Below are 16,446 nucleotides of genomic sequence, written 5' to 3' on the forward strand. Positions count from 1 at the left end.
ACTGACAAGGGGCTGGATTGCTGTTTGACTATTGATATTGATTTGAGGTGTTGTCTTGGCTTTCCATGTCTTTTTGCACCTCCCTTTCTTCATGTGTTCAATACTTTTTCCCGGTGTCAATATCACATTTTTACACACAACTTCATTTCTGAGTTTATTTGTTCTACTTTCTTTGTTTGTTTTAGCTACTTGTGTTGTTCCCAACATCTGGTGAAATTTTCAGGTCGACAGCACCTTGGGGAGTATATTTAGTGGGAACAATGGTGACGTGCTAAATACTTATTACACCGCTGTTACATGGTTGCTTTTTTTTCTTCCCCAAGTTGTTCTTAAAGCAAGCAATGTTTTTGCCTCGTGGCTCTGTCACACAGTTGCTTTATGTGCTTAATTCAAACACTGTAAGAATGTGTCAGCATGGCTAAATGAATAGGGTAGAAACACATTTTCATTTTACAACTGCAATATGTCATTATTGAATGAAGTTGTTCATGATGTTTACAATACATGCTTCGATACTTAACTATTTTACTGATTTAAAGAATAACAATAAAGCTATTTATACTTGTGTGTATGTGTAGATAGATAGATAGATAGCTAGATAGATAGCTAGATAGATAGATAGATAGATAGATAGATAGATAGATAGATAGATAGATAGATAGATAGATAGATAGATAGATAGATAGATAGATAGATAGATAGATAGATAGATAGATAGATAGATAGATAGAAATCCACTTCAAATGGCAAAAAATAAACTGTCCAAGGATAATGCAAGCCAATGCCGGGAATAGAGACAACATGCCGTCAACCATGTGATGTGTTTTTTTTTTTTTTTTACCAATGCGGAGCCACCCTGTGAGTTGAAAGAGTGTCCAAACGTTCCTTCATACGGCCTCCTGCCCTCCTCAGTCCGTTCTGCTTATTGCAACTCCTGGAGACCCAATGATAGAATCCATTGGCGCAAATGATTTTGAGCTTGCTATTTCAGTACTACACTCGATTTTGCATCCATGTAATTGAATACACAACATTGCCTTGGCAATGCGAATACTAAAGCAACACACTGACAAAACGCTCCAGAAACATTGATTAACCTTAGTAATTGTCTCACCCATCAAAGCTTACTTGCTCGTTGCTACATACCGTGCTTCAAGTTCACAACTTTTAGAACGTAAAAACAAGGGTGTCTCACGTACCGGCAACGGGTAACAATTTGGCCACATTAGCGTAATGTAACTACTGGATTCCTCTTACGGTGACGTCTTTGTTTGGTCTACTATCTCACTGTTACAGCTACAAAGCTTTCTCACTCTCATGGAAAGTGTCACCCTCGCAGCACAACTTCATTGTGCATTTGACCCGACCCGACCACCAAAACACAGCAACCCTGTCTGTGACAGGAAGCAGTGACGTCAGTGCACTTGTTGTTTGTCTGCGGGGGCAACTCAGCTTGACAATAAACTTTCATGTCAGTGCGAGGTACCTTCCTTTTTTTTTTTTTTTTTTTACAAGATAGTCAAGTGGTTTTCGATTTGATATTAGACTGTTTCTTTGTGGCCATCAATATCAGGTTGTTCTCTGGAAGTAGCACAGCACCGTGTTCCTTGGAGCTACAAATGTAACCGTGCAAAACCATTGCCACACTTCATGGAAGCTGTTACCCGATGCACAAATCTGGCACTTTAGAAAAATGTGAAAAATGTCAAAGAAAAAGCTAAACAAAAAAAAAAAAGTGATTTTGACACTTTGATTAACTGAGCAACGGGAGCTACGCTAACGGCTTGCACGACACGAAGGGTGGCAGTTCAAAATGTGAGGTTTCATGTGACTTTGGAGGCAATAATCTATTTGCTTTCAGTTCTATTTTTGCCTCCATGTGACTGACGACACAACATTGCCTTGTAAATGTGCACCTCAGACCTACAAACTTCCACACCACCAATAAAATTCTTACAACACAACGAATTTCTTTTTTATGTGCCTAGTACCGTCGAAACTGGAAGTTGACACCTTTTAGGATCCCAAAAAGGTTCTAACTACAATTTGTTAAGAGTTTGAAGGATGTTTTACTGTAAAATGCTGGTGAAATTTGGAAATGTAATTGAACAGTACAACTCTCATTTTGCTCTATCAGTACAGTGCACCGGTGGTTAACATAATGCTTGACAGTTCTTGGATTCATAGTTCAAATCTCCGCTGCAGCCTTCCCGCGTGGAGTTTGGGATGTTCTCCCCTCGTTCTTCCATCCAAATTCCCACAACATGCACGTGAGTTTCATTGCTGACTACTGTTTGTCCGTATAGTGTGATTGTGGTGTGAATAGTTGTTTTTCTATGTGCGTGCCCTGCAATTGGCTGGCGACAAATTCCTCACCTCTTGCCCAAAGCAAGCTGGGATAGGCTCCAGCTCACTTGTAATTTGCAGATCGGAAAACAGTAAAGAGTAGGCAGAAAAATGACACAGACTCGTTGAACTATCACTTCTTATCATATCTGTTAAATCAGCCAGTGATTTCTGCAAAATCAAAACAACTTATTGGAGCCAAGAATAACCCCCAATGCTTTACGCCAGTGACCACTGGAGATGAATGCGATCCAAGGAGTTCGGACTGAAACCCATAAGAGCAGCAGAGAAGACACAAAACCCACAGATAGAACAAATAATAACAGAAGCTTGTTTGACTCAACATAAAGACTGCTACACATGAGAGAAATGCACTCCTGAAATGCGAATGCCCTTTTTCCAAGGACTGTGACCGAGCTCATGAATGCACACGCAGTCGTCACAGCATCTGAATTTCTGCCAAAACTCAAAGGCGACAGGAAGCTCTTCCCTCCCCCTTTCTCCCCCGGCCCCTCCTCGCTGGGATGGGCTTGCTGAGGGATCTCGCAACATGCACGTTGATGTTCGGCAGCTTGAGTTTTGCCCACATCCGTTTGGAGTGAAAACTACAGCGGAGCAGGTTGCACAAAGTAAGACCGACACACAGAAGCGGATCCACAATGCAACAGCCCGACTTTGGCACCGCGCCAAGAAAAGCTTGCGTAACATTGATGTTTACTTTGAGGCTTACTTTGTGAGCGCGATAGGTGCACATGTATAGCTAATTCTAACGACCGCACTAACATAACGCTTTAAGAATATGGGCAAGTATCGTGCCCCCCCCCAAACCCCAATTTTCCCCACGAGGGTCCAAACCCAATAAGCATCCTGTGTCTCCAACTTCATGCAACATCAACACTGTAACACACTGTAATATGGAAAGTCATTTGAGCATCGAGTCGATATCCATCTTAAAGTCCATGTACTAGTAGTCTCTTTGTCCTCGCCAATAGGACAACTTTGGCATCTTAGTAGGCGAGTGAGCTCAAATTGAACCAGTTGACAACTGTGTGCTACTAGTAGTACCAGTGACATTATAAAAGTACACTACTGAACTCCGAGCACTTCAATAGTAGTATTAGGAGTGCACAGAAGTCAAATAGTCCAAAGTTTTGCCTTACTCGTGTGCAGAAATGTCATACAGTAGTGTACTTTTTTCCCCTTTTACTAGTGCAATGAATAGTCATTCTATGAGGTCAAACTGCGCAATAGTACATGAACCTTAAGCTGGATGTCAAGGTATCGAAATAAATGCTTGAACAGATTTCAGGCGGAGTCACCATCGCCATTATTTGCGTGGCACCAATTCAAGACCATTACAGCCCTGGTAATTAAACCTAGAAACCATGATTCTGTTCCTGCTAGTTGTCAAAACAGCAACAACAAAAAAATTAAAAAAAAGGAATGCAATAACACATACTGTACGTTAGTGGCGTTATTTAAGCGTCGTATTGCATACTTTTCAAGCCATAACATTCTTCTGTACCAAACTAAAGCGTTCGTGTGCATTTTCAAGCTCTGATGTGTGTGTGACATGAGAACCACTGCAGCGGAATGACACAACAGTTGACAATTGTTGCGTTTCGGGTCAAATGCGTGTGATTCTCCAGCAGTGTGACCCCCTTCGTGTCGTGTCAGCTGTTCGGCGCAGTTCAGCTTTGCGCCTCTGCTTCACTGACGAACACGCGCACGCGCCCAAAATGCGCGTCCCAAAAGATTCATACATACATACGAGTAATTCCACATCAAAATAAATCCATCAAAACGTAGCGTACTCACCACCCTCGTATTTTTCGGTGGCTTTTGGGGGTGTTGGACGCAAACGTCGAGCTTTGAGGCAGCGTGTCAGGCTTGTTTACAACTTTTCTGCGTGAGCTCCGATTGGCCTGAGCGAGTTTAGTCGCCGCCCCCGATGCGCAGTCAATGGGGCGGCCGAGTCTCAATCCGGATTTCCTCCTTTCTTACGGTGACAGAGAAGGAACTTGACAACAAAACTCATCCAAATCGGCACTTTGGACGCCCAAATGTCATCAGATTATACTCAATGGATGAGACATAGTAGTAAATAATAATACACTGATAATTTGTTTATTATTATTATTTTTTTTATTAAAAAAAGATTGTATTCTTCAAATATATAATGATATTTCTCAGAATGCACGTTAAGCAGCAACTTTAACAGACCGCTTTTACATTTTGTTAAATGATTTGCTTTTTATTGCATTTCTTTGACTATGATTACATTTGCCGTTATCGTTGGCTTCGAACCATAATACATGCTTGCCTTCTGTGGTATACGTAGCAGGATTAAAAAACAAAAACAAAAACAAACAAAAAAAAAATCACATTTACAAAGCTACCCGTGCTATTTTCTTTATTGACACTGTCAGAAGTAGGATCCAGTTTCTCGACTGCTTGTCGTCATCGGGGTGGTCGCTGCTCTGGAGCCGGGGGGGTCACCAACCTTTTTGAAAGCGAGAGCTATTTCTTGCGTACAAATTAATGCGACGGGCTACCAGATTGCTACACACTTCTGAAATAGCTAATGTGTTCAGATTACATAAAACACCTTTGATGTCTCCTACAACATACCTTGGAAATCACGATGTCCCATCACTGTTGAGCAATTTTTCGAACAGGCCCACAGGCTGCTCCTGTGGTCCTCGTGCACGCGGGCACCACGTCGGTGCGTATAGGGTAGACGCTGCACTGGTCACCGCCAGCCAATTGCAGGGCACAAACAACCATGCACACTCGCATATAAGGACGATCTTCAATTAAGCTGCTGTGCTGACTCTGTGATATGATACTAGATACCTGCGACTGGTTGGCGACCGGATTGGCCCGGTCCAGAAGTGGCAGTTGGCCTCAGGAAAAGAGAACAATTCAACTCAACTGTATGACTACTATTGTTCCTGCTAAAGCTAAATAGGTATACTACATAATTCAGGATTTGAATTTGCTGTACAAATAACATTTTGTACCAGTCAAAGAAACAAGCTACAGTTACGGTATATATGCTGTGTTATTGTTGAGCAAATCATTTGTCCTCTGTTTTTGTTTTTTTGTTTTTGTATAAATCATCAAATGTCATAGTGGTAGTTTTATGAAACGATAGCATTTGAATTCTTTCTCACGACATCTATTCATGACTGGCAGAGCACTGGACAGTTACTGTGTGTGCTGCTCAACATAAAGAGACTGTTAACACCAATAGCGCATATTCTCAACCCAAACACATGCCAAGTAGAATATTAAACATACAGTACGCTTTCGAATAAGAGCAGGGGACAAGCAGTTGGTGTGTGTGTGTGTGTACATGACAATGACGTGTCTTCAGGCACTTTTGAGTGGGCTAGCTATACGTGGAAATTTCAAACAAACAAAGAAAAACACAGAAACAAAAATTCCCATTTTTACTACATCATTATTGCTTAACATGCTCCACTGCATATACTGTATGCCTTGACACTTCACTCCTTCCTTCCTTGTCTCTATGCTGCACTCATCATTCAGTTGGCACATGCCATCCCATACTACATGAAAACAACTTTCCAGATGTTTTTCATTCTGCTTTTTTAGCCTTTCTTTTCTTGACCTTATGCTATTTTTGAATGAGATAAATTAACATGCATAAAAATCCTCAATCTCCATCCAGCTAGCACATCTGCCTCACAGTTCTGAGGACCCGGGTTCAAATCTGGCCTCGCCTGTGTGGAGTTTGCAGGTTCTCCCCGTGCCTGCGTGGGTTTTCTCCGGGTACTCCGGTTTCCTCCCACATCCCAAAAACATGCGCGGTAGGTTAACTGGAGACTCTAAATTGCCTCTCAATTGAAATTTGAACTGTGAGGCAGATGTGTTAACCAGTCGGTTACCGTGCTGCCCTTACTCGATATCAATGAGCATTATATTTTTCCTCTTTCACGTTTGAGTTTGCAATGTTAATTTCCTATTATTCCTCAATTATAAACTTCTACTGTGGAAGTATTTATGCTTGCAGGAAAATATCTCCTTGGCTAAATATAACTAAAGTTTTGGCCAGTATGCTGTAATTACAATATACTGCATTGTATGTTCGTTTCTATTTTGGAGACTTTTATTGTGAGATCTACTTGACGTCCTGCTCCAAAATGGTTGCGTTCATGCTCTTGTTCTTCAGCTGAATGATTTAAGATTTGAAAAGAAATAAAACGAGTGAACTAATTCTAATTCGTAAAACCGTAAACCACTCAACTGTCTGTCTGTCTTTACTCCCTCTCCTGACAAACATCAGTAAACAGCTGGACAAGGCTTCAAAATTTCAGGCTATGCATGCTCTCTGTGTGAAAAGGAAAGCCTTTTCAGCAGGTGTGATGCCTAACCTATAATTAAAAGTTACAAAACAATACTGCAAAATCCAGTTATTTTTTTTTAGAAAAACTGTAGTTCAAATGAGCATCACATTCAATAAATGTTGCTCTATTCACTTTCCTTTCTTGGTTGCGCTCCACCTCCAAAAAGTGATTTCACTTCACTTGTTCATTGGTATTGTAAACAGCTTTTTTCATTAGAAAATCATATTGAAAAGAAAACCATTTGTCTTCATGAATATAAAAAAGTTAATGCACAAATGTAAACATTGGCCCCCGAGGAAAATATTTTAAAAAATGATGGATCCTTATTTTCTGTTTGACATGATCTGTCATTCAACAATAGCAGCTGCCTAATTCTGAAAATAAAGCTTCCAGTAACTGTAGTTTAAATGGAAAATAGGAGAAATGTCTTTTTTTCTTCTTCAAAAACTGTATGTAATGTCGATTATTTCTAATATTCATTCCAGTGTAAGACAAAAACAGATGACAAAACCATGACAGTCTACAACATAAGTCGAACTGTAAACGTGTGAATGTCGTAAAGGGCTGTGTTAAATGTGAAGTTGGCCATCTACGAGAAGGGGGCAAAGAAAGGCAACACCGAGCTCCCCCGGTTGAGGACTTTTTGTCTGTGCCTCACTCCGAGATGCTCAGGGAACGCTAGCAGCTAATTAGTGCTGTCTTAAATGCATAATCCCCATCTAAGTGATTAGCCTTTGAAAAAAAAACTGTCATGCTCCGCTCGAGCTAATTAAGACTGATCCCTTACACACAGGCTAAACATTGTAAGCAAATCTTTGAGGCTTAAACTGGCGCTACGAAGCATTTGATGTGCCACTGGACCAGTGTTCGTTCTGTCAACGCCGAACTTCATCACAGTAGATAGACCAGAACAACATTGAACATCCTTGATGCTCGCGGTCAAACTGTGTGTTTGAATGAAAGTCAAAGTGTTCTGAAAATATTGTCAACCCCCATTGCCTCAGATTGTAGATCTAATTCAAGAGGGATTGGTTTCATAGCCACCAACAGTACATTGCGTATACTGTACACCACAGCAAACTGCAACCACAGTAATAAACACGGGAAAAAATGAAGGGAACACTTCAATCACTTTGTTCAATTAAAATTACATTAATTGGCACATCAATGTTTACAGAGGTGTACAGAGTGTGTTTATAAAGGGGAACGAAGGTTTCATTAGAAAACTGCTGTGCAATCATGTCCCTCCTGCTAAAAACAGTGGCGCTGACATTGTTTGCTTAAGGGCTCCTCCTAGAGTTTGAGGTATGATTTAATATTAAGCAACTTCATCCAAATTATAGGCTGCTAAATAAAGTGGGTGATTCAAGGTCACCATGCCAATGAAAGACACTTTCCTTCTCATAAGCCAACATACAAAGGGGTTTTTAAGACTTTATTCCTAAATGTAGCAATAAAATGGCCCTTAAAAGTTAAGGAAAGTTAAGCGTGTGGAAGATAAACAGCTTGAGTACTCTTTTTTTTGTCCTACCACCTGATATCAGTTTCTTTTCACAAATGAAAGCTAATTTGTTTAATATATGTGTGTGTGTGTGTGTGCATGCGTGCGTGTTTAATTGAACGCATACAACTCCTTTAACAATTCCACACAGACTGGCTTCAACCAGATCATTTCCTGTTTCGAATGCCGTTGAAAAGTGCTCTTACGAGATTTAAGCCCCATTTTCAACATACTGTAAGCAATCAAGCTTTTTTTCAAAGTTTGGACTGAAACTCAAATAATGCAGCCCTATGGGGGGCACAAGCCAGTGCAAACTGTAGGCCGGTCCCAAGCCCGGATAAATGCAGAGGGTTGCGTCAGGAAGGGCATCCGGCTTAAAACGTTGCCAAACAAATATGAGCGTTCATCCAAAAAATTCCATACCGGATCGGTCGTGGCCCGGGTTAACAACGTCCGCCACCGGCGCCGTCAACCTGCAGGGCACCGTTGGAAATTCAGCTACTGTGGGTCGAAGTCAAAGGAGGTGGAAAGCGTGTTCTTTGGCAGAAAGAGAAGAGGAAAGCACAGAGCCTTGCACTGAATGTGGGGACTTTGAATGTTGGGACTATGACAGGAAAATCTCGGGAGTTGGTTGACATGTTGATGAGGAGAAAGGTTGATATATTGTGTGTCCAGGAGACCAGGTGGAAAGGCAGTAAGGCTAGAAGGTTACACGCAGGGTTTACATTATTTTACCATGGTGTAGATGGGAAGAGAAATGGAGTCGGGGTTATTTTAAAAGAAGAGTTAGCTAAGAATGTCTTGGAGGTGAAAAGAGTATCAGATTGAGTGATGAGGCTGAAACTTGCAATTGAGGGTGTTATGTATAATGTGATTAGTGGCTATGCCCCACAGGTAGGATGTGACCTAGAGATGAAAGAGAAATTCTGGAAGGAGCTAGACGAAGTAGGCCTGAGCATCCCAGACAGAGAGAGAGTCGTGATTGGTGCAGATTGTAATGGACATGTTGGTGAAGGAAAAAAGGGTGATGAAGAAGTGATGGGTAAGTACGGCATCCAGGAAAGGAACTTGGAGGGACAAGTTTTGCTAGACTTTGCAAAAGGATGCAAATGGCTGTAGTGAACACTTTTTTTCCAGAAGAGGCACGAACATAGGGTGACCTACAAGAGCGGACATAGAAACACGCAGGTGGATTACATTTTGTGCAGACGATGTGATCTGAAGGAGGTTACTGACTGTAAGGTAGTGGTAGGGGAGAGTGTGGCTAGACAGCATAGGATGGTGGTGTGTAAGATGACTCTGGGGGTGGGGAGGAAGATTAGGAAGACAAAGGCAGAGGAGCGAACCATGTGGTGGAAGCTGAGACAGGATGACTGTTGTGGAGCTTTTTGGGAAGAGGTGAGAAAGGCTCTCAGTGGACAGGAGGAGCTTCCAGAAGACTGGACCACTTCAGCCAAGGTGATCAGAGAGGCAGGCAGGAGAGTACTTGGTGAATCTTCTGGCAGGAAAGGAGAGAAGGAGACTTGGTGGTGGAACCTCACAGTACAGGAAATCATACAAGGAAAAAGGTTAGTTAAGAAGAAGTGGGACACTGAGAGGACCGAGGAGAGGTAAAAGGAATACATTGAGATGCAAAGGTAGAAGTGGCAAAGGCCAAACAAGAGGCATAAGATGACATGTATTGCAGGTTGGAGACTAAAGAAGGAGAAAAGGTGGGGGAAGAGTGAGGCTACAGGGAGAAGAGATAGCAAGGGTGGAGGACTTTAAGTACTTGGGGTCAACCGTCCAGAGCAATGGGGAGTGTGGTCAGGAAGTGAAGAAACGGGTCCAAGCAGGTTGGAACGGGTGGAGGAAGGTGTCAGGTGTGTTATGTGACAGAAGAGTCTCTGCTAGGATGAAGGGCAAAGTTTATACAGCAGTGGTGAGGCCAGCCATGATGGACGGATTAGAGACAGTGGCACTGAAGAGACAACAGGAAGCAGAGCTGGAGGTGGCGGAAATGAAGATGTTGAGGTTCACTCTCGGAGTGACCAGGTAGGATAAAATTAGAAATGAGCTCATCAGAGGGACAGCCAAGGTTCGATGTTTTGGAGACAAAGTTCGAGAGAGCAGACTTCGATGGTTTGGAGAAATAGTGCGTATATTGGTAGAAGGATGATGAGGATGGAGCTGCCAGGCAAGAGAGAGAAGGTTGATGGATGTCGTGAGGGAAGACATGACGGCAGTTTGTGTTCGAGAGGAGCATGCAGGAAATAGGCCTGCATGGAAAAGGATGACGCGCTGTGGCGACCCCTAAAGGGACAAGCCCAAAGGAAAAGAAGAAGGACTGAAACTCAAATGGTCACATTTTACGAGTCTCCAATCACTATTAGTAGTGCGTACGAGCTCGCAATTAACGTGACTGATTACGTTTTTCTCTAATTGGCCATCTCTGTGGCTGTCTCTCAGTTGGATGCCTTGTCTCTACTCATGTGGCTGTAGGGTCCAATTGTCATTTCTGGTGACTCAGTGCTCCATTCGCTGTAGTGATTGACATTATTCTCACTTACCCATCAGGGAAACTTTAGTTGTCATTATTATCTACTTTCCCATCAGGGACAGAGTGGAACAGAGTAATTGTAATTGCCTTCTTAGTTGTGTGTCTTTTTGGCTCCACTCTTAAGTTTGTGTTGTTCGATAAAATGTCATTAGCTGGATAATCTTTACCCTTTTGGCCCTCTGATCTGGCTTTGGGGGGGGGGGGGGGAATGCTTGCGGTGATGAATCAAAGGTGAGTACACCTTAATAGTGTCCAATCCCTTTTATGCTTTCAAGCATAGCGGTAGATTTTTGTAGAGATGTGAGATGCCTCACTGATTTTCATTGTTCCAGTGACAGTGACAATAAAGTTCTATTCTATTGTATACTATTCTGAATATTGGAACCCTAACTAGTGAGGATAAGCGGTACGGAAAATGAAAATGAAATGTTGTGACACAGGTGTGTTTATGCTGTGTTGTGCTGTGTTTGAGCACTTTTCCTCTTCCACACTCCAGTGACCGTAATACGTCCAGCGCCCCATGTAGGTCCACCATCATATCGCACGTTTTGATTCAGTTGGCCGATGGCCCGGGGACATCTGTTTTCTGCTGATTGTGCAGAATACACTTGACCACATTACGCCAACATATTATATCGTATTAATTGGCAGAAAATATCAGCGCCGGCTGACTTTTTTTCACCTCTGTGATTTCCATCAAACATCCTGCTTGGAGTTTTTTTTTTGGAAAGCGCAGGGCTCATTATTACAACAACTACTGGCATTGTAATGGCGAAATGGTAAGTTAGAAACTGAACCATTTGTTATTATTTGCTTGTATTTGCTTTGGTCGCCATATACGTTAAAGTTATTCGCCTGATGACGAAGAGAAATTACAGACCTGGTGACTTGAAAGTTGCCTATAAATAAACTGAATTATTATTGTTATTATTATTATTATTATTACACCACTTCCTGGAAATAAAAAATAAAGTGCTTGCTGAGTTGCATGCTGGAGACTGTGGTGTGGTACAGATGAACAAAATTGCACGCAGTTACAGTATTTCTGGTGGCCAGGCCTGGATGCAGCTATAGTGGAGAACAAGGTCATGCACTGACTGCCAAAAATGGAGACACCTCCCACAGCTTGCACCCTTACAGCCGTGGGACTGGCCTGAGGAAACATGGCAAAGAATTCACATCGACTTTGCCGGACCACTGGAGAATCACATAGTCTTAGTTGTAGTCGATCCTCATAGCAAATGGCCAGAAGTAGCTGTCAGAGAGAGCCATGGAAGAGCTTAAGTCTATCTTCAGCCGGTTTGGCCTAAATCAACAACTTGTTAGTGATAATGTTCCACAGCTAGTGTCGGAAGTGTTCAGAACATTCATGGAAGAGAATGATATTCAGCACATCAAGTATGCCCGTTATCACCCTGCTACAAATGGGCTTGCAAAAAGATTTGTACAAATTATGAAGCAAGCGCTCAAGTCCTCACCAAGCACACGGTCCCTCAATTCACGCCGCAGTGCTTTTCTTTTGTCTGCAGTATATTGAAGAAAACGCTCCGCATTCGACTTGATCTTTCAGACCGCAAAAGACAAAACTATTCTTAATGTGTAAATACAAAAGTAACAACAATCAACAACACTTTTACTAAGGAAAATAACCCAAAATGTTGTGGCGACAGTGAAGTCGTGCATTTCGTTGCACTTTTATATTTTCTGCACCTTTCCTGTGGATTGTATGATGAACAATGACCTCCCAGTCATTTTCCTCAAGACATTAGAAAGGTAGTTGCTTTTCTGCTTGTTTGCTAAAATGCTCGTGGACACATGCGCTGCTGCTTCTTTTTCAAGTCATCAGCTATAAACAGTTACTTGCTAAGAGTCATTGTTGCCTCAATGCTAACTCTTATTAGTTTGACAATGTAACTGTAATCTGATTACTTTCTTGGATACAGTAACATGTTACATAGCTTGTAACTCAACACGGTGGCTACTTTGGAGTAATAAATTACTTGGTAATTAGTTACTTTGTAATGTTACCAGCGTCACTGCTCTCCAAGTTGCCAGACATCCGGAATGGCATGCTAAAGACAGACTCTTTGAAACCGCATCCATTTAATCAGAAACAGGTTTTTTTTTCTTTTTCTTTTTTTGTCTGCTTGTCTTGCCTACCAAATCACAGACAAACTGCCTGGTCTAACAGGATGGAGGTTTTATTGACACAGAAAGAGATCATTACTTTGATCATTATATCATCAGGTTGGACATTGTCATTATCACTTAAAAGCAACTGGGATTATGGAAGAGGGAATTATGACGAGTGGTTTCTTGTGTCCAGAGGCACAAAATACTATTTTAAAAATATTACAAAATACATAGAAAATATTTTTTGTTCAGTCTCTGTGTGTGGCTCAGGACCAACTTTTTCACGGACCAGTACTGGCCCCCTGTCCAGTGGTTGCACTGCTCTACAGTATTTCCGGAGAACTATCTAGTAGTTGCTGCAGCAGCTGCAGTACTCTTTTATAGGTAGGTAGTTGTCTCTCCAAACAACAATTTACTTAACAAACCTTCTTGCTTTCTTGATTGGTTCATTCAGAGAATTTGATTTGTGTATTGTATACAGTATGCAGATACTCCTAGAATACTCCTGGACTCCTACAATCTTGATTCAGATGAATTTTTCGTGTTTGCCCTGCATTTTTGCGGGTTTTCCGGGCATGGTCCGAAAACATGTTTGTTAGGTTAATTGAGTGTTACTGGTTGTCTGTCTCCATATGGCAGCCTTGTGATTGGTAGGGAATCAGTCCAGTGTGGAAGTGCTAATCTCACTCTAAGTCAACTGGGATAGAATCCAACCCCGTGTATCCCTAAACAGGATGAACTGAATAGAAAATGGAGGGATGGATAAAAAATAATAATAATTCCACCATTGTGAGTAGTACAATGTGCAATCAATGAATGAAAGGAATCACAGTAAAATACTAATTAGAAAAACTTTCTACATGGCTGTTGTTTGGTGAAGGTTTGGAAATGCAGTGTGGAGCTGCACTGCAGAAATGTCGAAAGTTTGATTCTTTCAAAAACATTCTATTGAAAGGAAAGTGCTAGGCGTACTTAAGGTTTGCTGTGGATTTCTCTTTGAATGCTTCTATGTCCTTGTGTTGGGAAATTACATAACAGCTGAATATGGAGTTTCATGCGTTCTCGCTCACCAGGGGCATCGCGAGGCCTGCCTATTTTAAGCGGGAAGCCCCCCACAAAACTTCTCAAATATAATTTTGGTAGTGTGTTTATGGCGACGTTTTATTGTCTAAGCCTCCCTAAAACCAATGTTCAGCCCCCCAAAAATGATCCCCCGCCCCCAGCCGACGATTATGTTTTCGAAAATTAAGCGTTCACAATATGAGCAACGACAATACCCCTTCGGAAAGGTTTTATCAAGTGTTTTTTGTGATGGCACCACATAAGGGTGCCAATTATGGCAAAGAGGAAAAGTGTGATCGTCACCATCGAGCCAGCAGTGAAATGTGACTTGATGGCTAGCTCATCTGCCTCACAGTCCTGAGGTTCAGGTTTCAAACCTAGCTTCTGGCCTACCTTTGTGACATTTGCATGTTCTCACCGAGCTAATGTGGGTTTTCTGCGGGTACTGCTTGCGCACGCATTCTGAAAAAAGCTTCTTAGGTCAACTGAACAATCAAGATTGTCCATAAGTGTGAATGTGAGTGTCAATGGTTGTTTGTCTACAGTATATGTGCGCTGCAATTGACTGGAGACCAGTTCAGGGTGCACCCCACCTCTTGTCCAAAGACAGCTGGGCTAGGCTTCCTCTTACTCGTGACCCAAATGACGAGCAATGGTAGAGAAAATGGATGGATGAATATACTGTATACAGAAATGAATTTTACCAAGCAGATGGTAACGTAATTATGACAGAGTCTATCATCAATCTACCATAGCACAGTAGTAGTGAAGTCGTAATTACACTAAATATTTGTCTTAAAAAACACTTGACACAGGCCATAAAAATCCAGTGACAAACAGTAAGTTTGGTGATAAGCGAGCATGGCTTCTTGTGCTGCATGGCGACAAACATGCGCCGCTTGTAAACTTGAAATGTCCTATACGGAACCTTCGAAAACCAATGACCTGCTTTCAAAGAAGTAAAACAATTTCAATATGTAGCATGAAAATATTTCCCTGACATTTTCTCCATCGGCCATGACTTTATGTCTTCTAGCCATAGACTTTGAGCGTCTGATCGGCTTCGGTTCATGCCACCTACTACTGAGGATGCCTGACTCAATAAGTATTGATAGCAGTCAATTCCAACCATGACGGGAACAGCAAATCCTTCCCTGAAGTCACAAGAGAAAGAAGGAATTTTTAGGGATTTGCACTCTGGAACGACGATTCTCCTCTCCTCTCGAGGAATAGAGATTCTTGGTAAACATACACTCGATGCACAAATACAAAATAACAAGTTCTTATGTAGCTGTAAGGCAGCCTTACACTGGAGAGGAGACAGACAGAGTGTTGGTTGCTCGTATTTGCCATTTAAATGCACCAGATTAATTAGACAGCCCAAATGAGGGCTCTCTCTCTCTCTCGCTGTCTCTCTCTCTGACACTGTCACAAACCATCAATTCACATCTATTTTCTGCTCTGTCCTTCTCAACTATTGTATTTTCTTTGCCACCTATGATATTCCTTCCACCAACTCTGCGTTGTTGAGGTTAAAGCGTTTCTTCCTCAACAGTTCATGCAAAGGGAGACAAATCACACATCTAATTTGATTCAGTCAATTTATAACAGTGATTACTGAACAAAATCGCCTCCAGAATTGTATTCTCTGATGCATTGTGCCTAGAGGATAACTGGTGGTGCCAATCTAGCCAAGGCGAAAGATTGACTCAATGGGTACAATAGAAGCAACTTGAAAAGAGGCCACCGAGGAAAAATGTGCATATATTTTCTTCAGGAAGTCTTGTGACATCACACTGCTGTTTGAGAGAAACGTGCAACAACTGGTGGGACTGAAAATCTTATTAAAGTGCAAGTTCAGCACATTTCAGCCCAGAGATGCTGATCTCTGTTTTTTTTTTTTTTTTTTTCGTATCCATTTGAGACAAGGAACTGGTGCGGCGATATCAGTGACTGAGTGCAGAGCTCAGACCAAAGGTGAATGAGGCCATTTGGGGACGGTCATGTACAGTGACTACATTTCCAATCATGCTGGAGCCTCGACTTTTATGCCTTTGCATTTCTGAGTTGCTTTCGGTATAACTCTTCGGCTGGGATGAGACAAACACGGGGAAACTATCGCTTTTGTACCACTCTAGCCTTTAAGAGATAAACGAAAACGCTGTATTTCAAACAGATCCATGGAACAGGAACGACACCGATTAGCAGTGCGATTGAGTGTTCTCATATGGGGTGTCGTTTTCTTGGGAGCAGTTCCACCCAACTTGCGTGCACTATAATGCCAATGGAGTAATGGCATTACATTTACATGATCACAAGCAGGATGTAAATGTGTGGACCAATTAGGTTTTTTCACATTAGCATAATTCATAGTTTAAGAGTATATTTTGCCATTCGATTATAACTTGCACGCATTAGACTCAGTTCAAAAATGATATACCGTTATTTAAAGTCATTAATCCCAATCATCTCCATCACCTATGGTTGTTGAA

General features: G+C 41.8%; 1 protein-coding gene across 1 annotated transcript in view; it reads right to left on the reverse strand.

The window, feature by feature from the left end:
* Positions 1-4,260, reverse strand: part of ccnd2a (cyclin D2, a) — a 202,419-nt gene extending 198,159 nt beyond the window's left edge. Inside the window, exon 1 of the mRNA XM_061775020.1 lies at positions 4,165-4,260. The gene's annotated coding sequence lies outside the window, so the exon portion shown is untranslated. The remainder of the gene's footprint in view (positions 1-4,164) is intronic.
* Between the last annotated feature and the right edge of the window lie 12,186 nt (positions 4,261-16,446).

Source organism: Phyllopteryx taeniolatus, chromosome 5, assembly GCF_024500385.1.
Source record: "Phyllopteryx taeniolatus isolate TA_2022b chromosome 5, UOR_Ptae_1.2, whole genome shotgun sequence".
NCBI lineage: Eukaryota > Metazoa > Chordata > Actinopteri > Syngnathiformes > Syngnathidae > Phyllopteryx > Phyllopteryx taeniolatus.